This window comes from Theropithecus gelada, chromosome 7b, assembly GCF_003255815.1.
Source record: "Theropithecus gelada isolate Dixy chromosome 7b, Tgel_1.0, whole genome shotgun sequence".
Lineage (NCBI taxonomy): Eukaryota > Metazoa > Chordata > Mammalia > Primates > Cercopithecidae > Theropithecus > Theropithecus gelada.
This window is the reverse complement of record NC_037675.1, coordinates 7,184,233-7,203,131: the sequence shown is the minus strand read 5'-3', so window position 1 is coordinate 7,203,131 and position 18,899 is coordinate 7,184,233. Positions and strand designations below refer to the sequence as shown.

At 42.0% G+C, this 18,899-nt stretch overlaps 1 protein-coding gene across 12 annotated transcripts in view; it reads right to left on the bottom strand.

Moving 5' to 3' along the window:
- Positions 1-18,899, bottom strand: part of NTRK3 (neurotrophic receptor tyrosine kinase 3) — a 385,221-nt gene that overhangs the window by 105,185 nt on the left and 261,137 nt on the right. The window lies entirely within an intron of this gene.

Below are 18,899 nucleotides of genomic sequence, written 5' to 3'. Positions count from 1 at the left end.
GGCCTAGAAGGATGTTTCTTCTGACTTGAGAGATAATCCTGGACCCAAGACTCTCTTTCTGGCTCCTAATATCCCATCAAAAATTCAGCTAATTTTCAAGAGGAAAGCAATGTGACAAGGGAGGGATGATGAGGAGATGAGAGGAGGTGGTGGTGTTTGGTTCCTTAAAATCTTCCTTGCCATTATTAGGGCATAAACCACTGGAACAACAAAAGCTGTTGGCTCACTGAAGACCTGAAGACTACAACTTCTATAAAGAGATATCATTGTAGCTTCTGAGGGTGAAATCTCCTTTGGAGACCATGCAGCATTTGTGGGCCCTGGAAAGATCCGTGTCGGATCCATTAAAGACCAGGGCCAAGCCTGCCTAAGTCTCTGCCAAGGTTCCCGAAGCTGCCTTTGTGAACATGAGCCCTTTCCCATATGAGCCTGGATCTGAAGTTTGTTTTCTCTGGAACTCTTTCCCAGGTGGAGTCTTTCCAAGATTCTAAAAGCTGAAGCCTGATAGCATAAGAGGCACTGCTCCAAAATCCTCCATTCCTCCTCCTCTGTCTCAGAACAACCCCTGAGCAGAAAGTAAAAGGCATTTACTGGGGGAAGGCCAGGGGAGCCCAGAACCATAGTGGACACTGGTAAAGGGTTAAATGGGTAAAGAAAAGGCTGAAGAGGGTCAAATCAAAGGCATTTCCAAAGAAGGCCTTTCCCACCAGGGGCCCACAGACCCCGCTACATCTAACCTTTTCCTCTGGCTGTCAACAGCTTTCCCCAAAACATTCAGCACAAAGGTACCTGTAGGCTCTCTGTAATTCAGAACATAGCTGGGTCTTCAGGGATCTTCTAAGAATACTTTCCCTGAGAAGCAAGCCAGAAGCTCTGGGATCTTTTTGGGAAAAGGAGGGACATTGTAAACAGAGCTTAGGGGAGAAGGGGCACTGAGCACCCCTACGATTGGAAGAGAGGTTTTGAAGGCAATCCTATTGAGTCAAGAGCTGGTTAAATCTCTAAAGGCAAGTCCTTTATATTGACTGCAGCAAGGAAAGGTCAGTTCCCATGGTCTCGCCACATAAAAAGACATTCAAACCTGTTTTTCTGAGATTCTTGGAGATTCTAATTCTCTCTCCCCTACTGGGGTTTCACCCCTGTGCTCTGGCCTTGGGATTCTGGAGCTACCAGCCCAGCACCTTCCAGGGAGAAGGTATTCCCTGCATCTTCTGCCTACACTCTTTCCACTTGACTGTGGATTCTCACAGACCTCTCCTTCTCCTTCTATCTCTGCTTCTACCTTTTGATATCTGACATGAGACTATTACCCAACTGCATAAAGTAGTCTAGGTTATGGTTTAGACAATAGTCCCAATACCAAATGGAATTCTATAGAATCATTTTCAAACATTCCCTCTTCAAATGTATTCATTTATCATCTTCAAGTTGCTACGTCACAGTAACCCTTAGCACTGACATAGCACTGGTTGTGGAAAAAGGCATTTTGTACCCTAGCACGGGCTGAAATACACAGGAGTGCTGGCACTGGGGCCCTGAGTGGTAGACTAACAGGGAGCCAGAGGCAGAGGGCAATGCAATGGGAAGGGCATCCCACCCAAATCAGGGTGCCACACTTTCCACAACCTTCCCACCTTTCCCCCAAGAGGCAAGAAGAGGTGAGATGTTTTTCCACCCATTGCAGGCAGGCATGGAATGGAGCAGGGAGCCCCAAGCAATACCCAACTATGCCAATCCTACCATCAGACATATTGCTGATCGCCTTGGAATCCATAGATCTATATAAGGGAATGCCAGTGGCAGGCATTGCCTACAGTTAGTTCTTTATCCCTCAACATCCCCAAAAGGTGAATAGTATTAACTCTACTTTACAAGGGAGAAAACTCTGCCTTTATAATATGGAAAAACAGCCCCAAGTTCACTTCGTAACAAAGTCTAAATTTGAATCCAGCTCTTCATACCTCCAAAGTCCTTGCAACTAACCACTTTGCAATATGGATCCCATTTGTGGAAAACCAATATCCAGGAAGGGGGTGAAATGGAGGTCAAGGTAGTAATGGTAAGGACATTCTCTGGGGGAAGCAGGGCTCTCAGTCTGGCCACTTCAATAAGAAAAGGCAGGGCTTTCTTACCTTATTAACAGCTTCCTTAGGAAGGTAAGCAGCACCATACCCTGCCATTCCCTCCTCTGGCCAACCCTGGTTTAATTCTACCCCTGGTGGCTTCACCCCCACCCTCACAATGACACTTCGCATGCACTGGGACCTTCCAGATAAGGAACCCCAAACCCTGTCTGGTCACGGACTCCTTCATTTTGATGTTATTTCAGGGAGTGCAGCCTAGAGAGGATGAAAAATAACCACATGAACGTGAGGTAGTAATGAGTATGGAGAGATGGATAATTAAAATATATTCATAACCTAACCAAGGGTTGTGGAATATCTGAGAATACCCTTGGTAAGCCAAGCATGGTACCCAGTGGAACTCTTTCCTGAGCACCCACCCCAGGCCACTGTGTAAACAAGCATGGACAGAAAAGAGTGTGCTTTGGTGAAGAAAGGATTCCTCTTAGACACATGTCTCTTGCTTCTTTTCCTGCCTGTATGCTGGCCCTTCTAAGGTCGTGGGAAGGTGATCATCAAGGCATTCTAATGGTGCCTGGGCTATAGTTATGACTGATCTGTTCTGTATCTTTTCCTTGGGTGTAGCTATCACTTTTTTGAGTATAAGTTATTTCTTCTCGTGCCATTGGACTCAATAAAAGGGTGGTGGCACTGGCCCAGGTGGGCAAGCCCCAAATGCCTAGGCTTGCTGGCCAGAGACTATGCTGCTTAAAACTTTCAGATTATTTCTTTTATTTTTCTGAGATTGCAAACCTAACCCACAGGCCATATATGGCCTTAGGATATGCCTTTTATTTTATTTTATTTTATTTTATTTTATTTTATTTTTTATTTTTTAACACAAATGGTATTTTTAAAAATTTGTTGCTTAGTTGCCAGCATTTAAAACTTGGGAGATCTCACATTTAAAATATCCCCATTTCTAGCTTCCCTTGAAAATCCAAGAGTTCTGGCACTCCTGGGCCAGAATTTCTGCACAGTGTTAACCCACTGCAGTAGCCACTCAATTTATATGAGGTGTGTGGTGTGTGTTCTCCAGCTTGCCATATTCCTCACCAATTTCTATTATCCTCCACCCCTGCACTTATTTACAGTACCTGCATAGCTTGTCTTTGCATTTGAGATTTAAACTTTACAATAAACATTATGTTTATTATACTAGGTTATAGGCCGTGCATTAAGACCAGGAAATCCCATCTCTGCAAGCCTTGTTGACGCCCCTAAAATACCAAACTTATCCTCCCTCTGGTCATGGTTAACAATGATAAAGAAGTGGCTGGAAACCTACAACAGAGGGACAAACCTATCTCAGAAAGGGGAGACAGCTCAGAAACTGAACTGTATGAGTAAGGGAAGCAAGCACGTTCAGAAATCAGGTTCCCAACAAGACACCATGCTGAAGCATAATGCTGGAAAAAGCTACCGCTAGGAGAGAAGGTGGCACTCATGTCATCCACCGGCTGTGTCTTCCGCATTGCCTGACATGTGTAAGGCACATGACAAAAGGTTGTTAAATGCCAACAAGCAGGACTTCTTAATATAGCTGTACATTTCATGGGGGAATAAGGGGGAATAATTGGACCCAAAGTGTTCCTACATCCCTATAATAACAAACACATTTCAAAGGGTTCTATACAATATTGAAAGGTACTTGGAACTAAAATGTCCCTGTTGTATACCGTGTAGCCAAGAGTATTGAACTGAGACCCCCAACTTCAGTATGGGGTGCCTCTTCCTATAAAGTCACCTCGATGCTGCTGGGAAAACGAGTGATGAGTCCTGGCTTGCTTGCCACGGTTGCCAAGTCTGGTTCCAGCTGTGTGCAGATGCTCGGAGGGAGGGGGCTGAGGCTGAATGTACCCCAACTACAATTTAGCTCATGGCATCATGCCCACAGGAAGTCACAGGGGGAGGACATCCATGCCTGGGTGAGATAAAGGGGCATGGACCACTGAGATTCTCAGACAAAAGCAAAAGACTCGTTCCTGAAGGGATCTTGAAGGCTCTCACAGGTTGTCCCTGATGAGTATTTCAAGACTCTAACTCAAAAAATGGGGGAAGGTGTGCTAGGGGGCCACCCACCAATTGGCATCACTAAGACTATTCCAATGACAAGCTGATCTCGGCTTAAAGGAGTGAAGTGTTAGTCCCCAGAGAAAGTGAAAATCCTTCCACTTCATAACATGGGTGAAGTGACCCTCTTAAAATCAAAATACTTCATAAGCCACGGAGCAATATTAGTCATATGGAAAAAAAATTCTTTACCATTCTCAGAATTCACTATATAAGGAACCATTTGTAATAGATGAGCATCTTCTTTGCTTGCTTAACTGAGAGAGAGAAAATCTCGGGTATCAATAATCTATCTTAATTGCCTTCCTTGCACTTCAAAATATCTGTCTTTGTATTCAGTATATTTTTTCCTGAGTCTTTTGACTCTTTCCAAATGTTTGAAATATCTAAAATATCAGAAAAGTGTAGAAACTCTGCGCCTACCTCCAGCATTAACAATTTATTATATTTTGATATCTTCTTCTCAAATTTCTAAACAAATAATCCATTACTGCAATGGCTGAGAACCCATGTGAGTCCATATATAACCCTGTTTCTCCTCTTCCCCATCACCAGAAGTAACCACTGCTGTGAAATAGCTGATTATCCTTTTCAGGAATCTTGAAATAATTTTGCTGCATATGCATATATCCATGACCAAATTACAGTTTTGTTCTGTGTAAGTTTAAGCTTTTAAAACATGGATATTTTCTAGATTTATCCATGTTGATACATGTAGCTCCCATTCATTAATTTTAGCTAATGAAGTCCATTGTGTGAATATGCTACAAATTATTTGCCTGTCCAGCCAACTGACACTTGTTTCTATCTTTTCATTATTTCAAAAAAAGTTTCAGTCAATATTATTACACACATATCCATACACACATGTGGGAGAATTTCCCCAGAGCAGTAGTTGGCAAACTTATCCTATAAAGGACCAGATAGAAAATATCTTAGGCTTTGCGAACCATGCAGTCTCTGCTGCTACCACTAAACTCTGCCAGTGTAGTCTGAAGGCAGCCACAGACAACACACAAACAAATGAGCGTGTTCCAGTAAAATTTCATTTGTAAAAATATGCAAGAGCCAGATTTGGCCCTTGGCCAATGAGTGATGGTTTGCTGACCTCTACTCTAGAGCTTCCTTATTCAAAGTGCAGGCAAGTGGGAGCAGCATCAGCATCAGCTGGGAGTTGGGTAAAAATGAAGATGCTCAGTCCCCGCTGAATCAACATCTGTGTTTTAATAAGCTCCTCAGGTGATTTCTATGCACAAAAACATTTGAGAAGCACATCTTTGGAGGATATCCCTATAATTTAGTGTAATTGAATCCTTAACATTATTCTATTGCTAAATGTTTACCCAAAGTAATACCAACTCATATTTCTATAATCACTAAATGGATGAACTTCTTACCCCATCTTCCCATATCAGATATTTTTTCTAGCAAACTGATGGGTGGTAGATGTTATCTCCTTGTAGTTTTAAGATTCGTTTCCCTGATTACTACTGAGGTTGTACATCATCTCAATAAGGGTTTCCCCAATTGAAGAACTGGGAACTGCCTATTTGTATCCTTTCCTCATTTTCTTGTGTGTGTCTTTCTCTCTCTATATATATATAGCTATATATCTATATCTATATCTGGATATATAGATATATCCAGATATAGATATACAGCTATATATATATAGATAGATGTGTGTGTGTGTGTGTGTGTACTTGTTACTCTTTTCTTTATTTGTGGGAGTTTGTTATTTATTCTGTATGCAAATTCTTTGTTACATATAAATGCAATGAAATTATGTCATCTCAAGCTACCGTTTGTCTTTTAACTTTGTGTATGGTACTCATAGATTTTTTTAAATTAATGTATTAAAATGTATTCACTTTTCCCTTTATGTTACTTAAATCTGTATGTTAAGAGATATTTTCCTCCTTAATGTCAGGCTATTACCTTTTCCTTTAAAAGTACTATGTTTAGGGCCGGGCATGGTGGCTCACGCCTGTAATCTCAGCACTTTGGGAGGCTGAGGTGGGCGGATCACGAGGTCAATAGATCAAGATCATCCTGGCCAAAATGTGAAACCACGTCTTACTAAAAATATGAAAATTAGCTGGGCGTAGTGGCATGCACCTATAGTCTCATCTACTTGGGAGGCTGAGGCAGGAGAATCACTTGAACCCAGGAGGTGGAGGTTGCAGTGAGCTGAGGTCACAACACTGCACTTCAGCCTGGGCCACAGAGTGAGAATCTGTCTCAAAATAATAATAATAATAATAATAAACAAAAGTACTACATTTAATAAATCTCCATTACAGAAGAATTACGAATGTAGAGACTCCTCACTCAAGGAGGTAGAGCTTCACTTCCCCCTATCCCTTGAGTGTACACTGTTACTTGCTTTCAAAGTATATGGAACAAGGGAGAATGTAGTTCTGCAATGGAGAAACCTGACAAACACCATCTCAGCCAGGCAATGAGGGTTAGCATTATCCGTGTTAAGTCATGTGATAAGCATGCACTCTTTATATGATGTGATGAGAATGGTCTTTCACCTCTGCGGTCTTCCTTCCCAAAATCCCAACTGACAGCCAAAATTGAGAGACATTCTACATGAAACCTGACTGTCAAGGTAATCAAGGACAAGGAAAGTCTAAGAAACTATCAGAGATCATAGAAGGCTAAGAAGACACGATAACTAAATGTAAAGTGGTGTTCTGGATGGGGTCCAGGAATAGAGAAAAGACAGATGGGGGAAACTGATGAAATCAGAGTATAGTATTGAACTTAATTAAGAATAACATACCTACACTCGTTTCTTACTTGTGACAAATGTATCATGGTGACATAGAATGATTACAATGGGGAAACTGGATGTGAGATATAAGGGAATGCTTTGTACCACTGTTATAACTTTTCTGTATGTCTAAAGCTATTTTAAAAGAAAAAGCTGATTTAAAACAAAAAGTTGTACTTTAAATTTTCATCCAGAATTTATAATTTATTTTTTGACTGGTATGAGGTAAAAACATCTCTTTATTTCTCCTTATGGGGTTTTATTTAATAGTTTCTCCCTCTTGTTTTGTTTGTTTGTTTGTTTGTTTGTTTGTTTTGTTTTGAGATGGAGTCTTGCTCTGTCACCAGGCTGGAGTGCAATGGCGCTCCCAGGTACAAGTGATTCTCCTGTCCCAGCCTCCAGAGTGGCTGACACTACAGGTATGTGCCACCAAGCCTGGCTAATTTTTGTATTTTCAGTAGAGACAGGGTTTCACCATGTTGGCCACAATGGTCTCGATATCTTGACCTCGTGATCTGCCCGCCTCGGCCTCCCAAAGTGCTGGGATTACAGCCGTGAGCCACCACGCCCAGCCACACCCGGCCTAGTTTCTCCCTTTCAAACTGACTTGCAATGACATGCACCAAAAAAAGTACTCATATCCACACATCTGTCTCCTATCTATCTATCTACCTATTTATATATCCACAAACACACACATACATAAGTTTTCTGAGTGTTAAAAACAATTACTATACTTTAGCCTATTTGCTTTCCCTGTCTTCATTACTGTAACTTTTAAATAGGCATTTTTGTCTACTAGGGCACATCTCTTCAATCTTTATCTTATTTTTAAAAAACACCTTGGCTATCTTGGTGTTTCATTCCTCCACATAAATTATAGGATAAGCATATCAGGCAAGAGCTTTGAAAAACTCTGCTGGAGCCTTTATAAAAATTGTACTCAATTTATAGATTTGGGAGAAAATCAGCATTGTTATTATATTGTTTCTTCCCATCCATAAATAAGTTATATGCTCCATTAACTCAGTTCTTCTTTTATACTCTTTATAACGTTTTGTATGTTTCCATAGCCTCTTGCATATCCTTTGTTAGGTTTATGCTTTTTTACTTCATATTTCTTGGTTTTATTTCTTTTTTGCTACTGTAAATGTGATTTGTTTTCCATTAAATGATCTAATGGTGTTCAGGGAAGACATTGATTTTTGTTTATTGATCTTATATTAGCAAATTTGCTGGACTCCCTAATTAGTTCTAATGGTTATTTTATAAATACCCTTTGATGTTCTATATAGGGTGATCAGAGTCTTCACAATAAGAATAACCTGTCTTTCCAATTCTTTTACTTCTTTTGTCTTATTGCAGTGGCTAGCATTACAAGAACATTATTGAATAAAAGTCATAATAACAAACATGCTTATCATATTTTTTCATGAGTTTCATAAATTTTTATTATATTATTATTATTTTTGAGAGAGGGTCTGGCTCTGTCACCCAGGCTGGAGTGCAGTGGTGTAATCTCAGCTCACTGCAACCTTCACCTCCTGCAGCCAAGAGATTCTCATGCCTCAGCCACTTAAGTAGCTGGGATTACAGGTGCGTGCTACCACACCTGGCTAATTTTTGTATTTTTAGTAGAGATGGGGTTTTGCCATCTTGGCCAGACTGGTCTATAATTCCTGACCTCAAGTGATATGCCCACCTCAGCCTCCCAAAGTGCTGGGATTACAGGTGTGAGTCACCATACCTGGGCTTGTTTCATGATTTTTTATGGTAATTCATTTTGAGTGAAAAGAGTTTTTTTCTGGTTTTCTTTGTTTTTTCTCATTTCCTTTTCTTCTCACTCATATTGCCTAATTTGTTGTTGCTGCTGTTGTTACCTCCATCTGACCTCTTGGGACTTCAATTATAAACCAAATCCTGTAATAACGACTTGGAGTCCTCCTACAAGGGTAACACTGAGGATAGAGTACAACAGTCTTCAGTTAGTTGAGCAGTTTAAGTCAGTTCACAGTCTCAAAGCTGCAACTTTATCCTCTCTCTCCCACTTCCTCAGGATCACAGGTTCCTATTAGTTGTACTCCCAGATAGGGGTCAGCCACACTATCTTTTCAGACTCTTTTCTTCACTACCCCCGCCCCAAGACTTGAAGCAGTGAGTCTAGCTCTGCTCCTCTGACAATGTAGAGCACATACCATTCTGCAGATACCCTCCAGAGCTAAATCCCTGCCTTGACTTTTTGATTCTAGACTTGGAGACCGGTGTAATAATGAATGCAACTCTGCGCATCACGTTTTATTTCTGTACCATTTCTTGTTCACAGATTATTTATCTTGTTTTGGGGCTCAGCTATGTCTTTTTATAATTTTTTTCATTGCTACATATTTGGAGCAGAGGAGGAAACTAAAGTATGAACTTACTGTACCATCCTGACCAGAGCCCAATTATTTGCCTTTCTTTCTATATTGGAGAAAAATGTATTTTGTTTCCAAAACTAACCTTGTAACTGATGCCTTCAATATTATCTCCAACTTCCTTCTTCAATTATTTCCTATCTCTTCAACATCTTCTGCCTTTGCTGCCTACATTCCCCTTTGCACAGAAATCTATATATGGTTACCTCTATCTCTGGGTATGTGCACACATACCAAACCAATGTATGCCCACACTCTCAGTCTCTTACCTAGTAAATGATGGAGCAGTGTCCCCCACTTTACCATACCATTTGTTTTCATCCCATTTTCTTAGTTCCTTTGGATACCAACAATTTGCATAACTTAATTCCAGCCCTAACCTCCACTGTTTTGCAGATCATTCATGCTTACATTCCCATAATCCAAGTTCTAATCCTTTTACAAAAACTAACCTCTTGAAAGTCATCTTCAGTGGTTGCCCCATGACTAGATTTTCTCCAGTCTTTGATCATTTTACCTTGATCATTCCACAGAATGTGGCACTTTGACCATCCCACAACCCCCATGACACCTAGAGTACTATGCCATCCTCATCATTTTCCTACCTTTCTGCTCCCTTTCTTTCTGTTGGCTTCTCTTCCTTCACTGGTCCCTGTGGTAGTTTCTCAAGCATCAGTTTTTCACCCCTAGCTACATAAGCTTTGGATCTCAGACTGACAACAATAGCCTCACCAGGAATTTGTCAGAAATGAAGCATCTCAGGCTCCACTCAAGACCTACTGGATTGGGATCTGCATTTTAACAGAATCCTCAGATGATTTCTCTGCAGAGTAAAATGTGGAAAATGCTGCTCTAGCCATCTGTTCCTCTCTCCATCTCCCTGTACCCTCCATCATTAATGTCCATCTCCTGTGTGGTGACTTCTAACCCTTTATCTCCAGCACAAATTTTCTTCTGAATTTTATTCTCACAATGGCAACTGGCTTCTTGGTATCCCCATTATTGTGCATCATAACAATAAACTCAACATTTCTACAATCCCCATCCCAAACAATTTACCTTTCTGACAGGCCAATTCTCTAAAGCTACTTATGTCATGCTTATAAGTACCTAGGTTCAAACTCTTGGCGTCATCTTCATTTGCCAGTGCCTTTCTAATTCCCCATATCAAACACCTGATTTCAATGATTTGTTTTACAGTATCTCATGTACACATCCTTTAATTTAGATCCCCACCTTAGCAGAGCATGGCAGAAAGGTCAAGAGATAGTAACTTTAAGTAAATTACTTAACTTCCCTAAGCCTCAGTTTCCCCTTCTGTAAAACGAGGATATCACTGTCTATCTCCCAGATGCTGTTGTGATTTTTAAAAAATGTTAAAGGCACCCAGGTCAGTGTCTGGCACATGGCACGCACTAGATGATGAACAAATCTAGGCTTATGCTTCCTCACCACTCAACCCTGTTTAAAGGCCACTGTTCGGGGGCTTCCTAACATGTTTCCCAGCTTCCAGTCCTTAAGTTAATCCATTGTATGTATCATTGTCCAATCATATCAATAAAAATTCCATTCACCAATCCTGCTCAGAAGCCAACAGTGGCTTGAAAGTGCCACTGTGTGATGCCCAAACAGCTTAGGCTGCCATCCTGGTATTGACATACTCTATCTCCAGCCAACCATTTGGTCTCATCATCTACTCCTTCCCTACTCACACTCTCTTGTTCAGATAAACTCTGACCACAACGTATGCCTCTCAGCTTCTGTCCTCACTTCCACAGTATTCCACTGTCCTGAATGCTTATCTTCTAATATATTTTTCTCATCCAATTGCTGTTCAATCCTTCCATCCCCAGCTCAAACTCCACTCTCTGTATAAGTCACTCGGCAGTTAATTGTGAATTTCTATATGATAATTCTCCTTTTATCTGGAACTATTCAAACACATACACTACAATGAAATGGTCCATGTATTTGTTTTTCATTTCTCAATAAGACTATTTGAAAAAGAAACCAACAACCAATACCTATAAGCACTTGCACTTGCCCAGGCACTGAGCAAAGTGTTGTGCATGGATTTTCTAATCTGACCTTCTCAGTATCCCCATGAGGGGAGAACTGGTATGGCCCCAGGTTTGTGGATGGAGAAATGAAGGGGCAGAGGTGCTCAGTAATTCATGCCAAGTTGCCCTGTTAATGGGATGCAGAACCAGAACTTGAATCTAGGCTTTGCCATTCCAGCTCCCATGTTCTTAACCCCCTCTGTATGTAGATGCCAAGGACAGGAAACAAATCCAAGAGCTCTCTCTATTTCCCATGTGATAGATAAGGATTTTAGAGAATTGAAGACTTGTTTTTTCAGAACCATATAATCTGACTGGTGTGTATGTGATCTGTATAACAATATGCCACATTATCTTCAGGCTGCACTACAGTATTTTGGCATTTGCAAAGCATTTCTCCTTCTAAGGACTTTAAAAATGATTATGTTAGTTTCAAAACAACTCTGAGGTAAGGAAAGAAAAAGAAATATCCCAACATCAATGCCTCGTACCCTGACTTGACCATATGGCTTCTGGAACCAACATCTTCAAGTCCCAACTGCTACCCCAGGGTGCTCAACTTTCCTTGGAGTCATGGCCATACTGTTTAGGATATGATGAGCAAGAGACAAAAGCCAGAATCTGACAGGGAATGCAACAATAAAGTCCACATTTCAGGGTGGTAGCAATTGTAAGCAGATTGTCTAAGAGCAAGATGTGGCTAATAGGATCAGATAGCTGGCTCATTCTAAATTTATGGCCCTAAAAAATCAAGTAATATAAACCTATGAGTTAGGATTCTTTAGCTCTGAATTCCATGATTTGCAATGATGAAGAAGTTACGGAAGGTGATGAAGGGGAAAAGAAGACAGAGGAAAGGTGTCCCATTATACATCAGTATAGAGGAATAGTTCTTCACTTTTCTTTGGGTCCTTTTTAATTTGATGGAAGCATACTCACACATACAGACATACACACACACACAAAATACCCAATTTGGGCAGTGCAGGTGTCATCATCTCCCCCAAAGGCCTAGGTAAAGAGTGGAAGATATATACTACACAGCTCCCAAGCATCAGCATTTTGCAGCGCCAGGCACTAGAGCAGATACCAGCAAACGCATATCAAATCTCTGCTTGCACTGTCCTCCAAATCTCCAAATAACTGACACACACTGAGGGCCTCCTATGCTCATGTTCAGAGCTGGCTAAAGGGAGAGGGAATATCAAGATGGGTAAGAAGAGTGAAAAAACAATGACTGCAGAGAGGAGCTAAAAACCCAGTGCCAAGAGTGGGAGTCTATACCTTTGTAAGCTTACCTAACAATAATTTTGCAAATACCTAAATATCAGTCTTCCAGGAGCCAAGAAAGTAAAAAGGAAAAGAAAGCATGGGAAGTTTACAGTCATGGGGTCCTAAAACAAATTATAATATGGTATTTCACTGGTGAGTGGCAAGAGAGAGGCATACACCCACAGCTGAGGGACTGTAGTGAGGGAGTGGTCATAAGACCACATGCTGGTGGGAGAGAGGAGGTGAGAAAAATGGTCACCGGGCAGAAATGCATGGACTGGAGAGGGGAAGCCATTCCATGTGGTGGGAGCAACAGACAAAGCATAGCAAACAGGCAACTATTAGGAATCAAATTGTGCCCCTCAAAAACCATCACCACAGTACCTCATATTGTCACCTTATTTGAAAACAGGATCTTTGAAGATGTTCAAGTTAAGACGAGGGTGTGCCCTAATCCAAAATTACTATGTCCTTATACAAAGAAAAAATGTGGACACACAGATAGATACACACACAGAGAACACCACGTGAACATGAAGGCAGAGATCTGCATAATGTGTCTACAAGCCAACGAATGTCCAAAATTGCCAGCAAACTACAAAAGCTAGAAGAGGGGTCTGGAACAGATCCTTCCCTAGTGCCTTCAGGGGGCTCACAGCCCTCCAGACCCCTGTTCTTGAATTTTGGGCCTCCAGAACCGAGAAAATAAATTTCTGTTGTTCTAGGCCATCCAGTTGGTGGCACTTTGTTACAGCAGCCCTAGCAAACTAAAACAGGAATTTATTTTCTCCCTGAGAAGCAAAATATATAATTTGGCAGGAATTTGGGAAAAATGGGAACCAGCTCAGCAAGGGAGATTAGGAACACGATGTTGCAGGACTATCTGTGAGTAAATTCCATAAAAATGGGACATCACCAATCAAGTGACAGTGCTGAAACTGCAGCTGTGGAATTTAGACGTGGGCACTGGTATGGATCAATAGATAGAGATGAAGACTGACAGATGGATAGACGGAGAGATGAAGATGATAGATGATAGGTCAATAGATATAGACATGGATAGATACCTAGATAAGAGATTTAGATTAAGTGATGTACCTTCAACTAATGATAATGGCTTTTCGCATTAATGTTAAAAATCAATTTCCAAATGTTGAATGTTGTTTCCCACTTTCAAAACAATATCACGTAGGTTTAGGAGAACAAAAGTCCTGGAAATTCATAGGAATTACACACCTGGGAAAGCAGAGTGTCCCATGGAGCCCAGAGAGCACCTGCTCAGGTAGACACACCCAGCCTGCACTCACCAAATCTGTGCCTTAGCCCTCACGGATCTCACCCCTAGTAGAAACTGCACAACCTAGGCTGAAACAGCCAGACTGTGACAGACAGGACCTCAAGGAATAAAAGCAGTACAGGGAGAGTGCTAGGACATTCCTAAGAGGTAACGACAGTAGGAGACTTAGCTTTCTTGGAGGAGGTGGCTGTTGCCATGAGGCTTAAAGGAGACATAATATTTCCTCCTAAGAAGATAGGAAGAAAAGTTATTCCTGGAAGAAAGCACCATACTGATGGCCATAGTGGGGAAGTACAAGACACACTTGGGGACGTGCAAGGAGTTCCTACTAATAAATGGAGACAATTAGCTTGGGGGCAGATCATGAAGGAACTTGAGAGTTTTGGGCAATGGGTGAGTCTTGAAGGATTTGAAAGAGGGGATGGCCTGAGAAAAGATTAAAAAGGAATGAAGGAAGGGTCAGTGGTGGCTGGACTAGCTAGGGCAGGGGCCAGCAAGCTTTTTCTGTCAAAAGACAGATAGTAAATATTTCAGGCTTTTCAGGCCATACGGTCTCTGTTGCAACTACTCAACTCTGCCGTTGCAGCATGAAGGCAGCCACAGACAATGTGCAATGAATGAATTTGGCTGAGTCCCAATACATTCATTTAGAGACACTGAAATTTGAATTTCATATAATTTTCACGTGTTACAAAAGATGATTCTTCTTTGAATTTTTCCAACCATTTAAAAATTTAAAAACTGGCTGGGTGCGATGGCTCAAACGCCTGTAATCCCAGCACTTTGGGAGGCCAACGCGGGTGGATCACCTGAGGTCAGGAGTTCGAGACCAGCCTGGCCAACATGACGAAACCCCATCCCTACTAAAAATACAAAAATTAGCCAGGCATGGTGTCACGCACTTGTAGTCCCAGCTACTCGGGAGGCTGAGGCAGGAGAATGACTTGAACCCAGGAGGCAGAGGTTGCAGTGAGCCGAGATCACACCACTGCATTCTAGTCTGGGTGAGAGAGCAAGACTCCGTCTTTAAAAATAGAATAAAAACCATTCTTAGCTTAAGAGTTGTACAGAAACAGGCTGAATTGGGCCTGCAGGCTACAGTTTGTGACCCCCTGGGTTAAAGGGTGACAGTACCATCCTGGGCATGTGGTACATTAGGGCTGGGATCACAGAAGGAGAACCAAGAGGATGGATGCCAGAGGGATGCAAAGGTAGAGCTTATGCAAATAAGAAACTTGGCAGCAGATTAAACATAGGGGGTGGGAGAGGTCGTAGGGTCTGGGCTGTTCCAGGGTTCTCCAGTGTGATAATAACAAGACTACTAGCAACACTGGGGGGTAACGGAAAAGAAGTTCGTGATGTGTTCAGCACAAACTCAGGACAGCATGCCTGCAATGCTTAAAGAAGTGTGGCAATGCTTGAACTATGAATTAGAAACCTCATGACCTTGACTTTATTTCATCAGACCTGAGGCAAGCCACTTGCTGTTAAATAAGGCTCTTCCGGCCAGGCATGGCAGCACATAGAGGAACTCTCAGCTCCAAGAACTGCAGTATACTCTGCTCAGGTTAGAGCCACTTTAGACTTACTAAGATCAGTGGAAGAACTGAGACTCATGTTAGGTCAATGCATTTTATAAACTTTTGGTATGTAGATGAATTCTTTTGGGACTTCACTGTGTCTATTATCCCCCAAATGCACTCACTGCCTTAAGAGGCAGGAGATACAACACATTCAATGCCCAGCAGCCCTGTTTCCTCTTCTTCTTTTCTTTTTATTTTTTTATTTTTTTGAGACAGTCTCACTCTGCCACCCAGGCTGGAGTGCAGTGGCACGATCTCGGCTCACTGTAAGCTCTGCCTCCCAGGTTCACGCCATTCTCCTGCCTCAGCCTCCCAAGTAGCTGGGACTACAGGTACCCGCCACCACATCCGACTAGTTTTTTGTATTTTTAGTAGAGACGGGGTTTCAGTTAGCCAGGATGGTCTCGATCTCCTGACCTCATGATCCACCTGCCTCGGCCTCCCAGAGTGCTGGGATTACAGGTGTGAGCTACCGCACCTGGCTTCCTCTTCTTAAATGAGGAGCAAAGAGTAAGATGTAATTGCTGTGATTAACATGGCAGTGTAGTCAAGGGGAATAAGCAAATTGTAAGTTTCACTTCCAGTTCTGCCATCAGGCAGATGTGGATCAGGCACAAGTAACCTCCTGAGCTCAGTCTTCCCACCTGCATAATGGGGATAATTATACGTCCCTTGGAGGCCCAAGGGGTTACAGATATGTAGGTGAAGTATACAGTGCAGTGTCTGGCAACCATCAGCATGAATTACATTCTAATTCCAAATGTGAGCTGTAAACAATGTTCAACAAGACAGCCATGAGTGTCCTAAGAAGATAGATAAGGCAGTGAAGCATCAATGAGACATTTGCTATGCATTCTCTGTGGTAGACTCTCCTCCTTCTATATATCCTTCAAAATTCTCAGGCAATGAGGATGTGAATACAACTGTATTCTTACCACCCTGCATGACCCTTCTCCCGCTTGTTATTCCACTAAATTGACAGGGCCTGGAAGGAAATCTTACCTGCAAATATATCACAAACAGACACACAGATTTTGAGCGGTAAATACTTTTTTTATATGAGTTCTCTTTGGCAGATCATGTACGCTTATTCTAAAAATCTCAAGTATCAAGTGTCAAATGTGATCAAGTGTTATCATTATAGAATACTTTTGATGGATATGTGTTCTTTGATTCCTAGGGAAAAACTATGAAATTGAGGTATCTTTCTTACATAAGAAACCTGGGATCACAATTTCTCCAGAGATGTGCCATAGGCACTTAGATAACACTTGTGCCCCTTTTGAACACTTGTAGAGACCCCAAAGCTCACACCATCCCACATGATGTGTGCAAATAGCTGTAGAATGAGAACCAGATGATGGCCTAGCCCTGTGGGACAGGGGAGAGTCACTATCTTTCTAAGTTTCAGTTTTCCAATCTGTAAAAGGGAGATAAAACTTTTGTGCCTTCTCCCTCACAAAAACATCATGGGCTCTAAAGAAGGTAACATAGGAGTAATGTAGGAGTTCTGTTTGAATGTTAGTGCAATGACATTTTGGACCAGGTAATTCTTGGTTGTGGGGGGCTGTCCTGAGCATCGTGGGATATTTAGCAGTATCCCTGGCCTCTCCTCACTGGATGTGAACAGCATCCTCCACCCCATTGTGATCATCGAAAGTGTCTCTAGACATTGTCAAATGTCCCCTGGGGACAGAATCACCCTGGTTGAGAACCCCTGCTATAAGTAGGAGATTTTCATTGCAGTTTATGATTCTGGAACTGGGAGAACCAAGACCCCCAATGTTAACTGAGTTCCATCTTTAACCATAACATATACTGATGCTCCTAAAAGCCCATAGACCATTAACAAGAGCTGAGAATGTCATAGCTGCCTGTTGTAGTTGTGTGCATCATGGCCACATGGCCAAGGACATGGTGGTTGTATGTGCTATGGGGCAGTGGCCATGCCAGCTTCAGATGTCTACATGGTGGCTGTGTAGAGCTCTGGAAGTCCTGGGAGCTCTTCTGTAAACTACTCGCATTGGACTTTAAGGAGTGATGCTTTTATAACTATATGAATCCATATTCTGATGCATTTTTAATCCATGTACACTCACAGCCAACCATCCCTTATTATACCATATTAGGGAGTTTAATTACTTATTTAATCAGAGTCTTTCCTGGGTGACCAGAAACAGCAAATAGAGAAACTTTAATTGCCATTATGCCAACCAAGAGCAATACAGACTCCATTGAAGCAATTGCCTGCACCGCAATCATGCTAATTAAAGGCCCCCAGAAGAGTCAAGATAAAAATGTCAAGTGAGATTTGTTCTGGACTTCAATGATTTACTGCCTCACATGATGAAGTTCCAATAACCCTGGGAAGAAATGCCTTGCTGATGGGGAGTGTGGGGGGAGGGGGATTGCTGGCTGCAAAAACCAACCAGTAAGGCCCCAGAGGGGACGTACTGCAATGGAGGAAGGCAATACAATCAATCCTCAAAAATGCGGCTTCCCAAAGGATCCCCATTTCCAAGCAGTGCCTCAGTCTGCCCAGGGTATGACAAGGCTCCTGTGGGTGCTTCTGAAAGCTTCTCACCCCCACCCCCAACCCACTCACTTTATGAAGTGGGTTTGGACATGAAGCCACTGACTTGCATCACAGGATATTTTAACAAACACCCCTAAGATGTGCACTGTGGGATCTATTGTCAGGAAGCTGGAAAGTATAATGCTGCATCCCCACACTCTTCCTCTGAACAATGGAAAAGATATTCTTCCTCCGAATGACAGTCTGTAACCTTTGATGCTTACCTTTGCGCCTTGGCCACTAGGATGCCCAGAGTCATACCTCTAAGGTCCCTCTAGCAGCAGGTACTTGGTAGTCTAAACTTGCTGCTAATTTTATTTTATTTTCTTACATGTATCCCCCATTATTACCAGATATTGTCATTCCCTTTATTCATCTTTGTTGCATTACATTTGCATTTGTGCAAAGCACCTCCAGCATTTTTTGCAATGAAATGGGATGTCACTGAATAAATAACATGTAGATGTCTTTTCTTCCTTCATGCGAATTTTATTTCCCATGCACACAGACATGTAGATATTTCCCTGGGAGGAACATGGCAGGCCCTATCACAAAAAGCTGTTGTGGATAGGGGCATGATAAGTTGCTGAGGACATAGCTAAATTGGAGGAGTTTATCTCTAAGACTACGTCTTTCAGACTTGGGATAGGCCCACGGAATTCTGAATTCAGATGAGGAAGATGGCACTGGGACAGACAATAGAGGCTTACTAAAGAATAC